Source organism: Eulemur rufifrons, chromosome 1 (assembly GCF_041146395.1).
Source record: "Eulemur rufifrons isolate Redbay chromosome 1, OSU_ERuf_1, whole genome shotgun sequence".
NCBI lineage: Eukaryota > Metazoa > Chordata > Mammalia > Primates > Lemuridae > Eulemur > Eulemur rufifrons.
In genome coordinates, this window is record NC_090983.1 from 79732606 (window position 1) to 79739515 (window position 6910).

General features: G+C 34.2%; 1 non-coding gene across 1 annotated transcript; it reads left to right on the forward strand.

The window, feature by feature from the left end:
• Window positions 1–1116: 1116 nt before the first annotated feature.
• LOC138387897 (U6 spliceosomal RNA) lies at window positions 1117–1220 on the forward strand. Its single transcript, XR_011234007.1, has one exon. It is a non-coding gene; the product is annotated as a U6 spliceosomal RNA (small nuclear RNA).
• The last annotated feature ends 5690 nt before the right edge of the window (window positions 1221–6910 follow it).

Here is a 6910-nt window from a genome sequence, read left to right on the forward strand (position 1 = left end):
GTAAGTGTATGTGTGTGCACACATATTTGGAGCAAGAGTTCTGCACTGAATCGTTGAAAAAAGCAAATATCACTGACATTGCTACAATTCAGAATGGTGCTAAGGTTGAGAGCAGACCTTGTCTGGGTGACTAAGGGTTTCAAAAGAAATTACTAAATATCATGTTAAAATTTTTTCCTGTTTCTCTTCCTAGTCCTCTCCTCGACCATTCATTCTGCCTTTGTGTCTCACATACAAATACATACTGGAAAATTGTTCCAGACTGAAAATTCAAATCTACCATGTGGATGAATGCTCTGAACTTAGAAAAAAGGGTGGCATTTCTCACGGGGGAGATTGATGAGGGAGGTACATTGGAAAGAGAATAAACGATCCAATAGCCAGGTGGCCAGGGACACCCACAAGAAGACCCTGTGGTTGAATGTCTTAGTGAAGACTCAGTGGACATAGAGAAAGTCATATTTATGCTACATGTTTATTGATAATTTGGAATAATTATAGGGAGTTATACCATAGGAGATGAAATATCCAAAGAAATTTGAACAACATGTAAAACCTTTGGAAATGGTACTGTGGAACAGATGGGCAGATTGATAAAGAGGAGTGATCTACTCTGCATGTCCCACTGAGAAGGTGCAGGTCCCACATGGATGGCTGTGTCCAGCTCTTCCAGGAAAGTGAGCAGGGACACATGGCAGAGAAGGGTGAAATGGAGAATGCTTGATGGTAAAAAACTGTCTAAGATGAAAATGTCTGCTTTCTGTCATACGCTCCATTAAGGTGGAAGTTGGATGGAATGAACGCCAGGTAGAAATGAATGCTTAGGGTTCACTTTCTTTGGGAGGGGCTCCAAGCACTTCCCCAGCTGCATTTGCTGTAAATGATGAACCTGATTCCAATCCCAATCAGGTTACATGCGGGCAACATGGTGAACTATGCAGCTCCCTCCCACTGCTCCTGTCAATGAGGTTTAGGAACTCCTGTCTCCTCTTCTCATTTGAAAACTACATCATATCAAGATTCTCCTTTTCTGAATTCTGCTTCTCATTCATGTATTATGTGCCTGTTTTAGGGGCTTTGCTAACATTAAATGTCACTCTTTTAAGAGGAAAAACTGTGCTCGCTTTGGCAGCCCACATACTAAAATTAGAATGATACAGAGATTAGCGTGGCCCCTGCCCAAGGATGACAGGTAAATTCATGAAGTGTTCCATATTTTTCCATCTGTGAACTGGATCCACAACATTTTCTGTTAATAAATTGCCTTTGTGTAAACTAAAAAAACAAAGAGGAAAAACTGCTTACTTTCTTTGAATCTGCTCTAGCAGCCAACATAGCATTGAAAAAATAATTTTTTTCTCAATGAATACATATTGAATTAAGTAATATTTCCAAAGACATACTGAATGTGTTTAGAATGTCTACAACATAGCTTATACTTTTTCCCATTAAAAAAAGGTTGGCAAGAGGAGTGATTTATGGTTAAAATGGATAAAATGATTATATATAGATGCATATTATCTTATTTCTTTAAATCTTTTACAGCCATTGAATCTGAAAACACGAAAAAAAAAAAATAAAAGCCTATTTGTTTTACTGGGTGAAACTTTATTAACCCAAGACCATTTTAGTTATCTCAATATAAGGTTTAGTCAGGAAAGGAATAGCAATTTTAATGATATATTTTGCAGGAGTGATTTTGTTAACAATGGTTATCTTCTGCTCAAATATTTTAATGTATATAAAATCTATCTTATTGTACTCAATAAATATCTTACTTTATACCTTCTTAAGATGGTCTTTGATTCTGTTTTTCAGAATTATAATTGTTGTATAATTTCCTTAAAATTTAATTAAGACAATATTAATTTGGGGGAAAATTCCACTTTTATGTTACTACAAATAGAGCCATATAAAGGATTCTGAGCCTGCCCAAAGTTATAATATTAATTCACTTTCTTGGCTTACTGTTCTTTGTCTCATTTCAATAATAAAGACTCATTTGCTTTTTTCCTCCCAGCATAATTTTCCTTCTTGGTAAGTTGTCAGTTCAAGTAGTTTGGAAAGTCTGAAAATGTGATAAGAGTAGGTATAGAGGTGTGAATTGTGTTTAATTAAATTCTGTTCAGGGCAGGTAAGTAGCAGAGTGATTAATTGCTGTTCACCCACCTTTCAACTATTTTTGTCAAGAGGCTCTTCCTGGCAGAGGCTTGCTGCTAAACTGATAATCTTCAGAACCCTCTCCTGTTTCCAGACAAAACCTGGGCTAGAGTTCATCACCTTTCAAGCTGCGTAACCATGACTCCCTCCTGATGCATCAATTGTTAGACTAAAAGGTCTGAAAAAGAACATACAGAAATCACTTTGCACTTAGAAATGATAGTAACAATGTGTACACCAAGAGTGGCCGTGTATATCACAATATCTAAATGTACGCATTGACATTCATTTTTTTATCTTTATGTCAAAGGAAGTATATGACCAGGCAATCCCATAGTTTTTTTTTTGAAGTCTCCATCCATAAATAATACAAAAGAGGAGAATGACAACAAAAATATGCATTTGTTTCCTATTGAGAAGATTAAAAAACAGAATGTGCTTAGAACTAAGTTTATTTTATGCTATTAAACATTTATCATGCACACATAATCAGTGCAGTTATCTATCAGGAAACCTTAATAAACAAGAAAATGAATACTGACAAATATCATAATTAAACACTATTTTACTTTACTGGAAAAAATAGAATGGAAGACGGTGGTACTGTTATTACAGTACTAATTGTATCTCTAATCACAATGCTTAATCAGCTTTCAATAGTGTGCATGAATAACCCAGTGCTCAGTTTGAATTGCGATTAATAATTTAAAATATGTAAAGATAAGATCCTATAAAATGCAAGTTGGATAGCTTGAGCACTAGATTAAAAAAAGATCAGAAACAACCAATATGCAGTGGTTAATAATAATTTTCCTTTTCTACTGGGATGAATGTCATATTTTCCACACACATGTATAAATTTGCAATATTGTTCTCTGAAACTCAATCTAATATTAGGAAATTTGGTAGCAATTTATTTATAACTTTGAGAGAGTCTTATTTTCTTTTTCTTCATTTCCTTATTAATAATCTCTAAGTCAAACATTAGACCCATGTTCAACAAGGTTGACAAGTAAGTGAACTGTTATTAACGATGTAACCAATGGGTTTAGTAGGGAATTTTTGTTTGTCTGTTTTTTTGCATAAGCAGCCCTGGTTTGAGTTGGAATAGCTGGCCTTTTTCCCATTTCCTACTGCTTCTATCTTACTACCTCTGAAGAGTTTATATGCACAGATACATCTCAAACAATATGAGATCAAGTGCATTTTATGTTCTTTGACCCAAGGACAGCAAACTTTTATGGGTTTAGTTTTTGATGGGTAGATTTTCGACATCCTATTTTTGCCAAGGAGTCTATAAAGTAACATCATTGAGACTGTCAGCTTCCTTGACAAGATAACTTGAAAGCAGACTTGTGTGAACTAGAGGAGATTTCAGTTCACCCCCAGCTCAGTGAATTTCACAAATAGCAGTTTAATCTGCAGGGTGTCCACGACGATAATAAGGGGAAGCTGAGTTAGTGTTTGGGAGAGAGGGATCTTTTTTCTTTTTTCCTTTTTTTGTTGATTAGTTTTGAACTTTTTGAGCTGCCACTTAAGATTCCAATTTTCACACCTTTAAACATCCTGGGTTTTCTTTGGCATCATTAGGATTATATTGTCAGATCAAAGTTTTAGGGGATATTTGCTACTAATGTTTAACATAAAATCAAAGCAGGTTTCATTTTAAAAAAAAGAAGATTAACATTCAAAAATAACACCAAATTATGCACATTTCTCACCAAAGCTTATTATCCCTGAAAATACTTAATGTATTAATGTTAAAGGTGTTATAACTATAGTTATCCAGATATATTTCTAAATTTTACAAAATAAATATTGCTGAATACTATGCAGTCAGGGTCAGAGGCTCTGTATACAAACAAATGTGACATAAATCTCCTATCTTGGAATTTATTAAGTGTATAACCTGAATAATTTGTTTATACTCTCTGATGTGTAATATACTCACTTTGAAAATCAAATAATAATACTTCTTTGGTAATGTGGATATAAGGACTTAAAGAATTAAGGCATTTTGTAACAGGAACATGAAATTTGCTATTAATAAAAAGAAGTAATGCTGCTCATTGTTCTAAGGAAGTATGAAGACACCATTGGATACATGCATTTTTTTGGAGAAGGAATACAAGAAAATGGATATGTATGATAAGAATCTTATGTATGAACACAAATAATATTTTAGCTTAGTATGATGTTGTATGTGAATTTGGAAGACAGAGCAATTGGAGTGAAGGATTCTGGAAGGAACAAAAGGGAAACAATGAGAGAAGGGTCTGGTAAAAAGGGGGACAGAAGATTAAGTTGGAGATTAAGTTTCAACTTAAGGCCAAGGTCAATAACTTCCAGTAATAACTTCCCTATGAAGATGACTGGTAATAACTTTCCTATGAGATGACTGGGGGAAGTTAGCTCAGTGGATGCAAGGCTGAATATTAAGCTCCTTTCTGCTCTGTGTTGTTATAATCACGCCTAGTTACATTTAGTCCTTCAGTAAAACTGTCTACTAAAATGCCTTTTATAAGTCATGCTTTGAGGACTGAAAGATAAGGGCAAATGAGTAGAAAGAGATGATAATCAGAGGCAAAATTGTAAGCTAAATCAATAAATAAGCAGGAGCAGATGTTTCAAAAGAGGTAACTAGGGAAGAGAGGAGAATGTGAGATTGAAGTGCCCAGTTATGCACCCATCCTTTTATCCTTAGAAATATTGAGAAAGTTGCTTATCTTCCTATAGCATCGATGATTCTTGAGTAAACTGATAAGGATATTAAAGAAAAAGGGGATTCTAGACGCATGGAAGACTTGTGGATCCTCAGGTTACTCACAAAAAAGAGATGTCTCCCTTACCGCAGGAGGTTAACAAATTCCCTAAGTGGAATTTTCAGGTGTTGTTTTTCTCACTGAATCCCTTTCAAAACCTATGCAGTGTTGAATAATTACTTCTTAAATGAGTCTCCATGTTTGTACACAGCAGACCTTAAAATATTTGTTCTCTTCGCTTTTTCCTTTTTGATATGGATGGTCTACTGAATGTTCCAAGTAGTCTTTTCTTATTTTAAATCTTATTTTTCATTGATTTACATTATAAAATTGGAAATATATTAAAGAAAATAGAAAAGTTCCAAAAGAGTAAATTAACAAAATTTATTAAGGAAAGAAATTTGGTAGTGTTCTTCATATTGGTCATAACTGTGTTCCAGGAAACTAGCCCAGTGGAGGATAGTGTAGGATTTGTACCTCATCTTGACTGAAAAAAAACTGAGTCAAAGGAAGTCAACAATTGGTCTCAGACTTTTTTTTTTTAAGTTTCTTTTGAATTAGATAAACAAGGATTTTTTTCAGTAAAAGTTTAAAAATTTTGATCTTACCTATAAAAAGTGGATAACCTTAAAGTAGTCTACAAGAAGACAACAGAACTTATATGTCTATCATATATATATATCATGTAAGTACAAATAATTATGCCAGGCATAATTCAAAACATAAAGTGTTTTTCCCTTTCTATTATTTCCATTGGAATTTTCCATCCATCTTTACTCTTCTTTCCTTGAATCCCTTGTCAGGTATCATTGACGTGGTTTCTAACTTGTTCACCTCTTTACCTCTCTTCTGAAGGTCCTTTAGAATTAATTACTCCAAAAATATATTTGTTATTTCTTGAAATCAAATGTCTTGAACTGTCTTCCTGTGTGAAGTAGAAAGCAATTGATAAATTTGGTCTGTTTACAATAAGTCAAATTGAATGTTAATTTGGTGGCTCATGTTTCTCAAAACTATCAGGTATACTTATATATTTTATCTAAAGGATAAGGAGAAAGCAAAAATAAAGGGCATAGGAATGTTCACTTTTAGGAGAAAAAAAATCAGGAGCCCTTAAAACTAATGACCCTCTTCAATATTAGAGAGAGTGTCTGGGAAAAGCAGCTCTAACTTCTGAAGTTGGGGCAGTGTCATCCTGTTTTGTAAAAGCTAGGACACGGGGGAAATCTACTTGTGCAGCCATTTAATGGACGTATTGTCTGTAATATACTTAAAAACAATAATAAAAATTATGTAGCATGTATATGACAATCCCCAAAAATGTAGTGGTGAGCCACTCTTACCCAAACACCATCTCTCTTCTTGGCATGCCACTAATTCAAGGAATATCTTGATTAGAATTTTAGATAGCCTTAAATCCTTTCAGCAGAGAGCAGTCCTAGGTCTTGACAGCTCCATGCCTCTTGCCTCTCAGAGAATCTAACCTAGCCATAACATAGCATTCTTCACTAGAGATTTGGAACTGGGGAGATCCCTGTTCTTACTGACCTGAAGACAAGGAAAGAGAAAATTCTGGACACTATTTCAAAAGCACAAGGAAGAAGTGTTTTTTCCAAATGATATTCTACTAAATTTTGCCTTTTTAAAATTAGGATTTATGGTGGTAATATTTTACTTGTGTCATACGGCCTTTTGCTTCTTCTTAAACATTTTGGTTTTGAGGGGTGCAGAGTGACCGTTCTAGTGAGCAATTGTTTCCATCGTGAAATGCAAGCTGAGTTCCAAATACTACCTGATTTACAAAGGAATCTTTGGAACGCAATAATTTTATACATTGGAGGATGCTTGTAAAAAGAAAAACTTAAATAATTTTTATACACCACATATCTGGTTTTTTCAAGTTTCTTGTAGACATTACATAACACTGAAAATAATTTTTTATAAAGCCAGGGATTTTGAATATTACATTCTTTTACTCCAGAGCTTCA